General features: G+C 45.7%; 1 protein-coding gene and 1 pseudogene across 1 annotated transcript in view; both read right to left on the reverse strand.

Annotated features, from left to right (window-relative positions):
- Nucleotides 1-16033, reverse strand: part of LOC115463276 (zinc finger protein 271-like) — a 972359-nt gene that overhangs the window by 669022 nt on the left and 287304 nt on the right. The gene's annotated exons all lie outside the window — the stretch shown is intronic.
- The window catches only part of LOC115459996, a 67366-nt pseudogene continuing 63118 nt past the window's right edge, over nt 11786-16033 (reverse strand).

Genomic DNA, 16033 nt, shown 5'->3' on the forward strand with positions numbered 1-16033 from the left:
TCTAAATCCTTCCTTTGGAAATAAGCTTTGCTGAAGTGCAGAAGCTGTAAAAATAGTTTTGCTCCTCCCGATATTCAGCAGCTGAATTAGACCCAGATCTTCAATGTCGGGCTATGTCCACTCACCAAAGAATGTAAGGGCTTTTTCTCCAGCAATACGTATATTTTTCATAAACCCAATTATTCTAAATTACTTGTGCATCTTTGGACAATGAATTCCAAAGCCTAGTTGGTTATTAAGTAGAAAATATTCTTAATACATTTAACAAGCGAACCAGTGCCAGTAATTGGAGGAGTGGCCTAGTGGTTAGAGTGGTGGACTTTGGTCCTGGGGAACTGGGTTCGATTCCCACTGCAGGCACAAGCAGCTCCTTGTGACTCTGGGCAAGTCACGTAACCCTCCATTGCCCCTGGTACAAATAAGTACCTGTATATAATATGTAAGCTGCATTGAGCCTGCTATCAGTGGGAAAGCGCGGGGTACAAATGTAAATAAAAAAATAAAAATTACTGATGCTAATCAACTGTACTTTGTAATTACATGTGCAATTACTGCTCCAGACAAATGGCAGCATCACGCGTTATGTGCCAATGTTGGCGCTGACGTCAGTGCTGAGTTTGGCGTGGAAACATTCGTGCAGCATATTGCACAGAAATTCTGCACCTATCGATCTGCATATATATTTTTGGGGCGTGGAAATCGATACTAAGTGCTATTCTACATATAGCGCTCAACTGGAGTGCCGTCTTTGGAACAGCAGTTAGCGTGCAATTTCTTCAGCAACGGTTCTTGGTACCATATATTGTAGCCAGGCACCTCTCTTGTGCAGCCAGGGATAGAACAATCTCCTCTAACCACAGGCTCCTGGTACAATGAAGAAACAGATATCCACCAGTAACTTCGAACTCAAGGACTTTATTCCATGCAGGTTTCTAGTACACAGTTCCAACAGCAGCATTCCCCTTCAATCCTAAGCACCTATAAGCAGTGGTGTGCTGGAGCCGTCTCGCACCGGCTCGCAAGAGCCGTTTGTTAAATGTATTGGCATCTTGCGAGCCGGTTGTTGGCCCCTGCGAGCCGGCTCGCCTCTGCTCCCCCGGTCATCCGTCTGCAGCTCTGCGAGTCCCCTATAGCCGTTTCCTTCTTACGCCGCACCCCTACCTTTAAAATTTTATTTTCCCTCGAGGCGCGCCACCGTTGAAGGCTTGAAGCGAAGGCAGCAGGCTCAGCTTGGTTCCAGGCCTTCCCTTCGCATCATGGCTCCGCCCTCGCCTGACGTATTTCCTGTTTGCGCAAGGGTGGATGCAGAGGGCATACGGGGGAGCGGGGAAGAAGGCAGATGGAGGAGAGGAGGGAGGGGGGAGATGAGGGTTGCTGGACATGGGTGGAGGAGAGGGAAGGGAGAGAGAAGAAATGCTGGACATGGATGGAGGGGAGGGAAGAGTGAGGAAGGAGATGAGAAGAGGGAAAAGGAAGAGAGGAGAAAAACTGCACATGGATGGACCAGAAATGAAGAAGAAAGGAGGAAAGAAATAAATGGAAAGGAAGTCCTGGAAAACGGAGTTAAGAGGACAGATAGCAGCAGAATTGGATATTGGGCCAGCATGAGCAGAAAAACAGTCACCAGACAACAAAGGTAGAAAAAAAATCATTTTATTTTCCTTATAGACAGTGCTTGGAATATGTTCACTTTGAGAATCAGGTGCTCAACATTAAAAGTTTATATTTATGTAGTTCTTTATGGCATTTTATCCCACATTAAACATGAATTAGATTAGAACCTGGAATCATTTAATAGTTTTTTCCTGGCGAGAGTAATGCATTGCCCCCCCCCCCCCCCCCGGCTATAGCCAGCTCTGCAATTTGGGGGGGGGGGGGGGCGCCATGGTGGACCGGGGAGAGAGCCTGTTAAAAATTTACCAGCACACCACTGCCTATAAGCCACCTGAAAGTGTGTGGCCAGTAGTCCCCCTTTAAGCAGAAGGCTCTTAGCACATGTCAGGATTCCATAAAGGCTACAGTCAGCTTCAGTCTAGGCTCTTTATCCAGTGCACCATAAACATTAGTTCAATTCCAAACAGCAGCAGTCCATTCAATTCATCATCATAGTTAAATCACAAAGCAGCAGTTATACTTCTATTCTCTTCACCCTCATAATGAGCTCCATATTTTAGGGACTTCTCACACCCAAGGGATTCCCCCTGCAACAGCTTCACTAGTAAGGTCAATACTTTAGGGACTTCTTCTTACCCAAGGATTTCCAGCCTGCAAATACTTCTAAGACTTCAGTACTTTAGGGACCTCCCTGCCCAAGGGTTTTCAGCCTGCAACTGCTTCTCGCCTTCCTTGCTGCTCTCCCTGAACTGAACTGAACTGCTGAGACTCCTTCCCACCTGCTTAATCAATCCCTGGCTTCTGCCTTCACAACCAATCATTCTCCACTCATTAGCTTCTCTACACACCCATACCAGCTGAGTTGAGCATGAGCCTAATGAGGAGCTCCTGCACACAGGGTTTCCTAGCTCTCTTTCCCCCTAGGGGCAGCCAATCTACACATCCTGTCAGCTTATTCCCTTGTCTTCCCCTATTGCAGCTAGAAGTCCAGTCCGGGTTCCTCATCTCACCCCCTGGCTCCTTGCCTGCAATGCCTTCTGGGACTTGTAGTTCAGACTGAAACTGCCTTAACCCAACTATCCTGGAGGTGACTTTATCACATACCCCCCCACTTAAGAAATTGCGAGTCCCTTTGGGACCTTCCCTGGGATTCGCAATTCTAGACAGAACCCTTCGTCCTTTCTTTTTACGCCTCCCTAGACCTCGGCGTCTAATTTCTTCGCCCACTTTCCTGACCCATGGGTACACCCCCTTTACCACTATGGGCTTCTGGCGTACTTTCCTCAGGCCTAATCCCCTTATCACCTCAGGGGAACTCCTAGTCCTACCCCTCTCATGGCTACAACCCTGGGCTGTACCTCTTCGCCTACTAGGCCCTGATGGGTATTTGGGGTGTGTGTATAGGGTCCTAAGTCTTCTTTTCCCTGGGACTTTTAAGTGTTTCCTATCCCTCCCTTTTGGTATAGGATAACCACTCTTGGTACAAGGCTCCCCCCAGCCTCTGGGTGATCTAGCCTCCCCCTGGCACCCTCCCTGAGCCGGCGTCCCCTGCCTAGGAGCTCTTTCCTCATCTGACTCTAATGTGCGGTGTCTGGGCCCATAGGATCAACCTTTTCTTCTGAGGCCTGAGCCTTTCCCTCCATTGGGCAGCCTCTTCCCTTTCCTGCTTGCCCTTCTGGGGTTTCTCAAATTCCTTAACCTTTACACTACCTCTTTCCGTGGTTTTAACAGTGCCCTTCTGACTCTCCCTATCCTGATCCTTACTCAGGGATAGGAGTTTACTTACTTTAACCCCTCCTGGGTCCTTCTTTCCCTCAAGCCTTTTCTGGAGGTCCACAATGCAGGCCTGGGCTTCCTGAAGCTCTTTTAGTCCTGGAAGAGGACATCTACCGCTAGGGTCAACACCCTGCACCTCTCCTCCAGGGCCACCCTGCAGCTTTCTGCCATTTCTGTGGTTTCCTTGGCCTGCAGCCTCTGAACAGCCCACTCCGCTGCCCCCTGAGCTTGAACCTGTTGCAACTCCTTTATCTGAGTTTCCAACTCAAGGTTCCTCTGAGTAAGGTATCCTATCCTTTCCTGGGCTGCCTGCATCTCCACCAATAACCCCTCTATCCTTTGGGTGTATCCCTTGTGCAGGTCTTCTATCTAGATTACCTTCTCCCTATTAAGCTCACTCAGGCCCCTGGCCTCAGCTTGGGTCTGCTGCAATGCCACGGTTAACTGAGCCACCACTTCAGTATATCCCTGCTGCACTTCCCTCAGCTGGCTTTCCTGTTGGCCCTTTAATTCTCCCAGCCAAGCCTTTACCTGGGTTAAACTCCCCCTCAGCACTCCTATGGCTGTTTGCTGTAGTTTACCCATCTCCTTAACACTTTCCTGCCTTTTGGCCAACTCCATCTCCTTCTGCTTCACCTCCTGCTTGGCTTCTTCTAATTTTGCCCTTACAGAGGTGACAAGCTTCTTCTCCCTTTGCTCCTGGAGTAGAATCAAGGTTTGCTGTTCCCTTATACTTTCCCTTAGGGCTTCTTGCTCTTTATGCCACTCCTAGCGAGCATTCTGGAACTCAGCTTTAACTAGGTTTACCCTCTGCTCCTGGTCTCGTTGCAACTGGTCTGTGAGGTCCCTTATCTCTTGCTCATGTGTGGACTGCAGTTTAGCTAATCGGGTCTCATTTAGGGCTTGGGTCTCTTTCAGGGTAGCTGTAAGATGGACTGCCTCTGCTTCCTTTTCTTCCCCTAGCGCAGCTCAGCCCTAACCGTGGCTAGCAGTGTCTCACAGCCTTCCTTCTGCTTAAGGGACTCTGCCAGTTTGGCCTCTAAGTCATGCACTGAAGCAGCCTTTTCTTTCTTACAAGCTGACTCAAATAGGACCCATCTCTGCTCATTCTCCCTTAGACTATTCTCCATTACCTTATGGGACTCCTCTTGCTGCTGTATATTGCCCACTAAAGTTACCATCAGTCCCTTATTAAGTTCCAGGACCTCCCTCAGACAGTGCCTATAGAATTTCCCCGCTTTACATAGGGTCTGCAACTCCCATTCTACCTGTCAGATACTTTCTTTAAGGGATTTTAACAGCGGGTTCTCATTCTCTTTTTGGGCTTCCTCCTGGAGTTTCCTACCAAACTCAAGGCCATCTTTGGGAAATTCCATTAATCCCATTTCCCAGTATTTCTCCCTTGGGGCAACTCTCCCTGGTTCCCCACCACATGGAAATACTGCCAGTTTTTCACCGTAGCATGGGCAGCCTACTCTTTCTTCAGCTGTCTCACCCCCCTGCTCACAGTGTACCTGGACTTCCCCTACACCATCAGGACTACTTTTTATCCTGTCACTTGGGAAGTCCTCACCTGGGCCTACACCCCCTTTCACTTTCCTAGAAGGTTTACCCTTCTTACCAGGACCTCCATTATCCAGCAACTGGGGTTTTCCTTCCTTGTCCAGGCACCCATCCTCCCTCTTGGCACTTTTTAGGTTTGTGGCCTCCCCTCTCCCTTGGACATTGGGTGCTTTCCCTGCAGCGGGTTCCTCCTGACTCTCTTCCCTGCAGACACCTCTTTCCCCTTGGGTTCCTGGCCTAACCATGAAGTCTGCCCCTGAGGACTGGGCCACCTCCGACTCTCATGGCCTTTGGGCTTCCTCTTGCCTGCCATGTCACTTAACCCCCACCAACTGACTGTAGGATTTCCTATCTCCTCCCAGTCTCCCAGTTCATCCTCTGAACTGCATACCGCCAGACACCACTCTCCAACATGGCCCATTTCCCCACATTGGTAACACTCTGGCTCAATCACTTCTCTTCTCCTCGGGGTCCTGTCTTCCCCAGACACCCCTTCAGGCTTAAACAATGTCCCAACAGTCCCCGAAAACAGTCCCCCCTCCAAGTCCCAGAACCTGGATCATGGAGTCCAACTCTGCCATGTCCATTCCTTCTGCTGGCGACTTGGGCTCTGGCTCCCCGGACCTCCGGACGTCTCTCCCCGGTCTAAACCGTCTCAGCCTTCCCATGGCTCCGACATCCTCCTCGACCGTCTGTTGGGATGCAGCCTGTAACACAAGAGAAATATCCAAGTGCAGACTCTCTGTTTCCCTGGCCCTACACTTGCGCTACTTCTTGGAACTCATACCAGAATTCACTCAGAACAAGCCTTTCTATCCTTTACAAGAACTGTGCTTCTCAGCTATTGGATCCTCCCTCGCCTCCCCCCTAGGTACCCTTTTTACCTGGGCAGGCGAGTAATGCGCCTTCATCAGCGTTGGCCCCCTCAATGGGCTTCAGGAACCTCCAGGACACCACCACCTTCACCCTGTAAAGCCCCCCAAAAAAGAAAGAGACCCAAGTGCGATATCTTTACACTGATCCCCCTTTCAAGCCAGCCCGGTCCACTCCTGGTCTTCCCCACTTCTCTTTATCCAGCCTTGGCCCCCTAAGTACCTCTTACCTGAGACATCCAGGATTTAAGCATTCAGGCCACCACGACCAGACTCTCCGGCTTGCATGGATCCATGTTCAGTCCCATCTGGGAAAGTGCCATTTGTAACCAGGCGCCTCTCTTGTGCAGCCAGGGATAGAACAATCTCCTCTAACCACAGGCTCCCGGTACAATGAAGAAACAGATATCCACCAGTAACTTCAAACTCAAGGACTTTATTCCATGCAGGTTTCTAGTACACAGTTCCAACAGCAGCATTAACCTTCAATCCTAAGCACCTATAAGCCACCTGAAAGTGTGTGGTCAGTAGTCCCCTTTAAGCAGAAGGCTCTTAGCACATGTCAGGATTCCATATAGGCTACAGTCAGCTTCAGTCTAGGCTCTTTATCCAGTGCACCATAAACATTAGTTCAATTCCAAACAGCAGCAGTCCATTCAATTCATCATCATAGTTAAATCACAAAGCAGCAGTTGTACTTCTATTCTCTTCACCCTCATAATGAGCTCCATATTTTAGGGACTTCTCACACCCAAGGGATTCCCCCTGCAACAGCTTCACTAGTAAGGTCAATACTTTAGGGACTTCTTCTTACCCAAGGATTTCCAGCCTGCAAATACTTCTAAGACTTCAGTACTTTAGGGACCTCCCTGCCCAAGGGTTTTCAGCCTGCAACTGCTTCTCGCCTTCCTTGCTGCTCTCCCTGAACTGAACTGCTGAGACTCCTTCCCACCTGCCTAATCAATCCCTGGCTTCTGCCCTCACAACCAATCATTCTCCACTCATTAGCTTCTCTACACACCCATACCAGCTGAGTTGAGCATGAGCCTAATGAGGAGCTCCTGCACACAGGGTTTCCTAGCTCTCTTTCCCCCTAGGGGCAGCCAATCTACACATCCTGTCAGCTTATTCCCTTGTCTTCCCCTATTGCAGCTAGAAGTCCAGTCCGGGTTCCTCATCTCACCCCCTGGCTCCTTGCCTGCAATGCCTTCTGGGACTTGTAGTTCAGACTGAAGCTGCCTTAACCCAACTATCCTGGATGTGACTTTATCACAAACTAAGAAAATATTCCACTCCATGTGGAAACTCAAAAGAGTAAAACCTTTCTTCCCGAGAGCCATCTTTCGGAACCTGGTACAGTCAATGGTACTAAGTCACCTGGATTATTGCAATGCACTCTACGCTGGCTGTAAAGAACAGACCATCAAGAAACTTCAAACAGCCCAAAATACTGCAGCCAGACTCATATTTGGAAAAACAAAATTTGAAAGTGCAAAACCCCTAAGAAAGAAATTACACTGGCTCCCATTTAAAGAACGTATCGCGTTCAAGATCTGCACGATTGTTCATAAAATCATTTACGGAGATGCCCAGACCTACATGCTAGACCTCGTGGACCTCCCACCCAGAAATGCCAAAAGATCTTCTCGCACCTTTCTTAACCTTCACTTCCCCAGCTGTAAAGGATTGAAATACAAACTAACACACGCGACCAGCTTTTCCTACATGAGCACGCAGCTGTGGAATGCACTACCAACTCACTTGAAAACGATCAACGAACTCACTACCTTCCGCAAATCTCTGAAAACCTCTCTCTTCAACAAGGCCTACCACGACAACCCTTAACTAACGATAACACAACACCTACCCACCTTTAGTCAGAACTTCTCTTTCTATAACTGCTTGACCAGATCCTCTTGTTTGCCTTGATTTGTTTGTAACATCAATTGTACTCTTTACCCTGGTATGCCATAACAGGTCTTTGTAAGCCACATTCAGCCTGCAAATAGGTGGAAAAATGTGGGATACAAGTGCAATAAATAAATAAATAATATACCTAAAAAAATTTTTACTATATGTTTTTGCCTCCGACGCAATCTTTTTTTCAAAGTCCCTCTGTCAGTAGTTAGTCTGACACTAACCTTTGAGTAGTTTGTACAGCTTAGTCTTTTCTCTGTTTTTTGGCCCCCGAGTTGTTTTTCTGCTGAAGTTTGTTTTCAGAGATTGAAACCTATGATAAGTGCCCATTTTAGGGGAAAGTCCATCTCTGTAGGCTCCCTGGGCTATTGAGGTTTCTTTTTTTAATGCTCTTATTAGCTGGTAATCTCAAAGGTTTCTGTCGGCTTTTCTGAGCAAAAGATTGTTTGCCATTATATTAAGTAGTATACTATGAGGCATATTTTCAAAGCACTTAGCCTCCCAAAGTTCCATAGAAACCTATGGAACTTAGCCTCCCAAAGTGCTTTGAAAATATGCCTCTATGCCATACTTCGTATTGTTATTTAGATTATTTTCACTCCTGTAATTGTCTATTGCTTATGCTTGATTTATTCTTACTGTACATTGCCTTGAGTGAATTCTTGCTAAATCCTAATAAATAAATAATTAGGCTTTAATTAGAATTTACACGCACAACTTGCTAAGCGTATTCTATAAAGTGATGCATGTAAATTCTAATACGCGCTGCCGAAAAGGGACATGGCCGTGGGTGTGGAATGGCCAGATCATGGGCATTTGTAAAACTTGTGTCCTTTTACTAAGATGCGTCAAATTAGAACTACTGCCCGGCTACCTCATGCCCCTGGCGCTAATCCTAATTTCTACTCACATCCAACACACGCAGAAGAAAAGAATTTCTATTTTTTACCACATCGCGGTAACTGGGTGGTAATCGGCAGTGTATGCGAACTGACAATTAGCGCCTGGTTAACGCGTGAGACCTTACCGTTAAGTCAATGGGTGGCAGTAAGGTCTCAGGCCCAAAACGGATGCATATTGATTTTTATTTTGCCGCATGTCCATTTTCGGCAAAAAGACCTGTGCACATCCAATACGCACACCTACAACAGCGCAGGCCATTTTTCAGTGCACCTTAGTAAAGGGACCCCTTAGTTGCTGGCATTTACAACAAGTTTGACTTGGCTTAAATTCCCATGACTAGATTTAATTGTGCAGTGTATTCTATAAACTGTACCTAACCTTAGATGTAGTTTATAGAATAAGCCCAGCTGTATTTTTTTATTGCTGCCATATATTGAATCTAGCCCTATATGCAGTTATTTTCTCTGTTTCTAGAGAGCTCACAATCAAAGCTTTTTTTTTGTACCTGGGGCAATGGAGGGTTAATGAGTGGAGTGGAACAGGTGGATGTGAAGCGTCTGTTCACGCTTTCCAAAAATACTAGGACTAGGGGGCATGCGATGAAACTACAGTGTAGTAAATTTAAAACAAATTGGAGAAAATGTTTCTTCACTCAACACGTAATTAAACTCTGGAATTCGTTGCCAGAGAACGTGGTGAAGGCAGTTAGCTTGGCAGAGTTTAAAAGGGGGTTAGACGGTTTCCTAAAGGACAAGTCCATAAACCACTACTAAATGGACTTGGGAAAAATCCACAATTCTGGGAATAACATGTATAGAATGTTTGTACGTTTGGGAAGCTTGCCAGGTGCCCTTGGCCTGGATTGGCCGCTGTCGTGGACAGGATGCTGGGCTCGATGGACCCTTGGTCTTTTCCCAGTGTGGCATTACTTATGTACTTATGACTTGTCCAAGGTTAGAAGGAGATGTAGTGGGAATTTAACCTAGGTCACCAGGATCAAAGCCTGCTGTACTAACCATTAGGCTACTCCTCCACTCTTGCAGACAGTGGGTTTGAATGCTGGGTATCAGGAGAGCAGGGCCGCCGAGATGGGGGGCAGGGGGGGCAAAATTCCCCCGGCTTGGGCCTCCAAGAGGGGCCCAGCGCTGGGGTCTCTCTCTTTCCTGCTCCTGACAGTGATTGCGTTCCGATAGGCGCAGAAGAGAGAAAACTCTGGCTCCAGACCCCCCTTGGAGGCTGGGGAGGACCCAGAGGAGCAGACACAGCAGGCTGGCAGATGACCCTGCCAGCAGAAGAGATGCTCCTCCAGTACTGCTCTTCTTCACAGTCTGCCACACTGCCTTCAGCAACTGATTTTCCCCTCAGGCCATACATGCTTGGTTTTGAAACCGAGCTTGTGCAATCTGAGAGAAAAAGCAGCCACAGGGGCAGGCCAAGCGGCAGAGCAGCAGTGGAGGAAGAGTCTTCTGCTGGCAGGGCCTTGGGGGGAGGGGTGGCAGCAGTGATCCTGGGAAGGGGGAGCGGGCCCGGCTCAGCAGCATCTCGGTGGCCCGGCAGGAGAGGAGGTCTGAGCGGATTGAGGTGGACTTGGGAACAAGGAGGTTACATTGAGAACAAAAGAGACAGTGCGAGGCTATCTAGCTCATAATATGGTTTGAAGCAAGTAGGCAGAACTTTCCGGCAGTAGGCGGAGATTGCCACCACACTGGTTCTCCCAAAACAGTAGCAAACGCTACTGAAAACAATAGCCAAAGATTATTCGAAATAACAGACTACCTTTCTGTGGTCCATCTGTAAAAAGTCTAAAGCTGTTCCAGTTGGATAGGAAATATCTTAAAAGGTGGAGGACAAAAGGGTTTATTTTTAACTTATTTGGCAGGTTTTTAATTTATTTGAAAACTTCCCATATGTAGATATAAATATCATAAAATAAAATTGAATATCACTAAAACAACTGCTAGAAACAGCACTAATAAAGGCTGTATTTTATGTTAATTTTTCTACACTGTTCTATACAATGCAGTAATACGTGGCCAAATTTCAGTGAGGATATCCTGTTTACTGATGGGTTCATCTTAACTGTTGTCGTAATCTGCCTTGGGAAGCCTGGTGTTATAAAGACTGGAAGTAAAATTAAAACTCTCCTTTCATTAGGACACATGCAGGCTTATTTTCGAAAGAAAAGGAAGCCTATCTTTCGATACATATCGGAAGATGGGCGTCCTTCTCACAGGGTCGCCCAAATTGGCATAATCGAAAGCCGATTTTGGGCGTCCCCAACTGCTTTCCGTCATGGGGACAACCAAAGTTCACGGGGGCGTGTTGGAGGCATAGCGAAAGCGGGACTTGGGCGTCCTCGACCCATAATGGAAAAAAGGGCGTCCCTAACGAGCATTTGGGCGACTTTACCTGGTCCAGTTTTTCTTACGACTAAGGCACAAAAAGGTGCCCGAACTGACCAGATGACCATGGGAGGGAATTGGGGATGACCTCCCCTTACTCCCCCAGTGGTCACTAGCCCCCTCCCACCCTCAAAAAAGAACTTTTGATTATGCCCCTCATGGAATCACATCTTCACCTCATTTCTTTTGTACAAATGGATTATTCTGTTTTGAACATGTTTGAGGTTTTCATAAGTCAAAATAATAAAAATAAATATTTTCTTTCATGCAGATCTCTCATGTGTTTAAACATAATTAAATGGGCTATAAGCCCATTGGTTTTCTTATATTTTGTACTGTGCCAAAACTGGAAATACATTGAGACAGAATAAGAGAATTCAGTAAAAATCCAAAACGTATTTTTTATGTTTTAATCATCTTTATTCAAAGCACAACATGTTGGTTCATAAGCTTTATACAGAACAAGAAAAAACAGTGAACCGCTACAGAGACTGCCGAGCCACAGTCCGATGGGGGGGGGGGGGGGGGGGCAGGTGGCACATGGAGCTGCGAGGCCTTACCAGATTTGTGAACCGAGTGGCATTCTGCATCCTTGTGCCCCGACGATGGTGATGTCATCTGCATAGAGAACTGGATTGAGGCCTTGTTTGGATAGAGATTTAGCCAGTGGTGTCATCATTAGATTGAATAATATAGGTTTTGAGAGCGGTGATCCTTGTGGTACTCCACATTATATCTGAGTTTGATTTGACTTAGCATATTCTGGATGTCAGAAATCCCTTGATCCAGGAGAGTACTTTTCCTGTAATTCCTATCTTGTCGAGGATTCTCAGTAGTATGTGGTGGTCAACCACATCGAATGCGCTTGATAGGTCAAATTGGAGTAGGAGGATGTTTTTACCCCTTGCTATTTCCTGCTTCAATCTGGTCAGGAGTGTGGTTAGTATTGTTTCTGTACTGTGGTGAGGTCTGAAGCCAGATTGAGATTCGTGCAATATGTTGAAATCAGTGAGGTTTTCTGTTAATTGTTTGGTGACTATGCCTTCTGTCAATTTTGTTGTTAGAGGTATGGATACTATTGATCTGTAATTTGAGGTGTTTTCTGCTTTTTTGTTGGTGTCTTTTGGGATGGGAGTTAATAGGATATTTTCTCTGTGCTGTGGGAATGGGCCTTTTTTGAATAATTAAGGTGGTCTGTGAGTTCTGTGACGTATTGATTAGGGAGGGATTTCACTATATAGTTGGAGCTGGTGTCTAGTAGGCAGTGGGCGGAGGAGAATATTCTGAGTGAGTGAGCTATTATTTCGGTGCTTAGATGAGTGAAGTTATTCCAAATACGGTCTGCTGGGTATTCCCTTGGGTTCGGATCTAGTTTGTTTAAGAAGGTTTCTGGATTAATATTGATGCAGATTCTTACGTAGATTGGTAGTTGTTTCTTCAAAGTATTTGGCAAGTTTGTCTGCATGTTTGCATTCGGTGTAGTTACCGTTTTGATGTTAAGAAAGTTGTTTATCAGTTTGTATAATTTCTTTGTGTCTTTGCAATCCGTGCCTATTTGTGCTCTGTAGAAGTTTCTTTTGATTGTCTTATTTTCTATTTGTATTTTGTTTGAAAGGTTTCAATCCCGCATGCATCATTTGGTGCTTTTTTAGGTGTGAAAGTTGAGAGAAGCCTTTATTACACTCAGCACATGTAAATGGTTTCTCTCCAGTATGAATCATTTTGTGCCTTTTCAGCCCTGAGAGCTTTCTGAAGCTTTTATTACACTCAGCGCATATAAATGGTTTCTCTCCCGTATGAGTCATTTGATGCCTTTTCAGCCCTGAGAGCTCTCTGAAGTTTTTATTACACTCAGCACACGTAAATGGTTTCTCTCCTGTATGAATCATTTGGTGAAGTTTCAGCCCTGAGAGCTGTCTGAAGCTTTTATTACACTCAGCGCATGTAAATGGTTTCTCTCCCGTATGGATCATTTGGTGACTCTTTAAGGTGGAAACTTTAGAGAAGCTTTTATTACACTCACTGCATGCAAATGGTTTCTCTCTTCTATGGCTCATTTGGTGCCTTTTTAGCAACGAAAGCCAAGTGAAGCTTTTATTACACTCTGTACATGTAAATGGTTTCTCTCCAGTATGCAGCATATGGTGATATTTTAGGTTTGACAAGCAAGAGAAGCTTTTACTACACACAGCACATGCAAATGGTTTCTCTCTTCTATGGCTCATTTGGTGCCTTTTTAGCCCCGAAAGCCAAGTGAAGCTTTTATTACACTCTGTACACGCAAATGGTTTCTCTCCACAGTGGTTCATTTGGTGTCGTTTTAGTGCTGAAAGCTCAGTGAAGTTTTTCTTACACTCCATCCATAGAACTAGATTCTCTCTTTTGACTTGTGGGTGACCTCTTTTCTGTAATCGGAACTTTGAAAACCAGGGGAAGTTCTTTGGACCATGAGGAGATATGACATCGATAGACCTGTTAGATGAAGTACATGTAAATTCTTGCTGGCCTTTTTTTCTCTCTTCTCCCTTCTCAAGGTAAGAAGCCCTATGATCACTATTAGTACTTTGGAAGGGTCTCTCTGTCTGGTACCCATTGATGTTAGAGACCTCCCTGTAACTTCTCTCACACTTCGTGACTCCATCCAGCGAGCACCCTGCAGTGTCTCTTTTCTCTTCTGATTCCTGGTGATCCTTCTTTGCATTTTTCCTCTTAGGATCCTGGAAAATATTCTCATAGACATTTTCTGATTGTCTTTGGATTTGTTCTATTTTTACAGAATCTTTATGTTGATTTTTTTCTCTCTTTCTTTCTTGTGGGAGTAGCTGATCTAGAGGATATAAACAAAAGATATTATTCGTGTGGTAGAAGACAGGAGCAGTTTCTCAAATGTTACCCATGTAGAATAAGAGAAAGGACAGGTTCTAGGTGTGGCTTTAGAAGTGATATGTTCAAATGGTTGGATCGTCTTCACCCAGCGCAAGTTTGTAGGAGGATGAGATATAAGAGCCATGAGGAATGGTCTGAATGAGAAGGGGATAATCTGTGTTCTCAGGGCATTTCTTCGACAGTGATGAAGTAACAACCCCAGCTCCAGATTCCTACGGCAACAGAGCCATTGTCAGGCCAATTCTGGCCTCACCCTATCTTACAGAGATATGATGGCAATGTTTATAGTCAACCTCTTAAATGTATCTGAAAATGATTAAGGCAGAGCGGTTTCTAAAAAACCGAGATAGAAGATAAAGGGCCTGAGATTCAGCGGCACTTATCCAGGCACATGACTCAGTGAGCAGGAGTTATACCCAGATTTTCAGCAATATTCACCCAGATAGTGCCACTGAAAATCTGGATACAGCATCTTAGCATGATCTAGATAAAGGGGAGTAAAAGACAAAAATTATTATTATTAATTTAGATTTTGTCTTAACTAGAGCGACTGGTTCATGTTAACATAATGTGATAATCAATGAAGCTAGATCCACTTTAGGTGATCTTTTTCTGGGCTCCTAGGCAACGGCATATCGACATCCTGACAGGAATATTGTCCTAGGCCTTATTATTCTACTTGTGAAATGTCTGCTTATTAGTTGCACAATATGGACCCAGCTGTCACCCCAATTTCCAAGAGGTGGAGTGATGCAGAATGAAACTAACCTGCTTCTTTATTGGTAATCAGTGGCGTACCGAGGGGGGGGCGGTGGGGGCGGACCGCCCCAGGTGCAAACCAATGGGGGGGTATTCTAACTTCTTCTACCTTCTGCTCCGGCGCTCCGGCCATCAGTTTGGACTTCCCCTGGGCCCTAACGCTGCACCGGCACGCGCCTCTGCGGCTTGGGCTCAGGCTCACTTGTCTCCTCCCAGCGGCTCCTCTCTCTCCCTCCCTCTCAGTTTCGTCCGAGTCCGAGACAAGTCCCACCCATCTGACGTCATGACGCCTTCCTCATTCCTCCCCTTGCGGCACCCTGCGCACCAGTGCGCCTTGGCCTTCCGCCTTCCTGCTGCAGTAACGTCTCGGTCTCCTCGGTGTTTTGCTCCTGACTCCTCTCTCCGTCGCAGAGTTGCACAGCTGCACTGAGTTTTATTTTCATTTTCCCACACCAGGTATCCATTTTTCTCATCTTATTTTGGCTACTATTCTGATTTTAAAATCTCTCTCTTTTTTTTGTTTTTTTTTTTGTTGGTGAAGTACAGAGATTCTGAGACTCAAATCTCAGATCATCACCACTGCTGCTAGCCATAGGTCTCTTTGAAGGATAAACTACCTTTCCCCTTCTGCCTTTTCTACTTCTATGCCTTCCCTTTGGAACCATTAGAATGACTTAATAAGAGATAAGCAGTTCATTCTCTCATGTAGTAATTCACGAAAATGTCTGTAAAATTTAAATATTACTACTACTACATTTAGCATTTCTATAGCGCTACAAGGCATACGCAGCGCTGCACAAACATAGAAGAAAGACAGTCCCTGCTCAAAGAGCTTACAATCTAATAGACAAAAAATAAATAAAGTATTTATTTTGTTACTTATATCCCACATTTTCCCACACATGCAGGCGCAATGTGGCTTACAGAGAATTACATAAGAGTACAAACTTAACAGCTTAGGCAAGCATAAAGAAGTAAACATGGGGGAAGAAACTAACAAAGTGAACTAAGTAGGGTAAGGGACAAGGGATGTTTTAATCAACATGGTAAATTGAGGGATAAGTCTTAGCAAAGAGGAATGTCTTTAACAACTTCTTAAAAAGGGCATGGTCCACTTGAGTTTTAAGGTGGCGAGGTAACGTGTTCCAGTATTTGGGACTCCAGTAACGGAAAGACGAGGCGAAGATTTTCTTATACTTGACTCCCTTACAATTCGGGAAATGGAGGTGAAGATAGGACCGAGCAGCAGGGTTGGCATTTCTAGGCGGAAGGTCTATCAAGGGGAACATGTATTCCGGGGCAACCCCATAGATGATTTTATGTGTTAGGGAGCAGATCTTA

This window comes from Microcaecilia unicolor, chromosome 1 (assembly GCF_901765095.1).
Source record: "Microcaecilia unicolor chromosome 1, aMicUni1.1, whole genome shotgun sequence".
NCBI classification, from domain to species: Eukaryota; Metazoa; Chordata; class Amphibia; order Gymnophiona; family Siphonopidae; genus Microcaecilia; species Microcaecilia unicolor.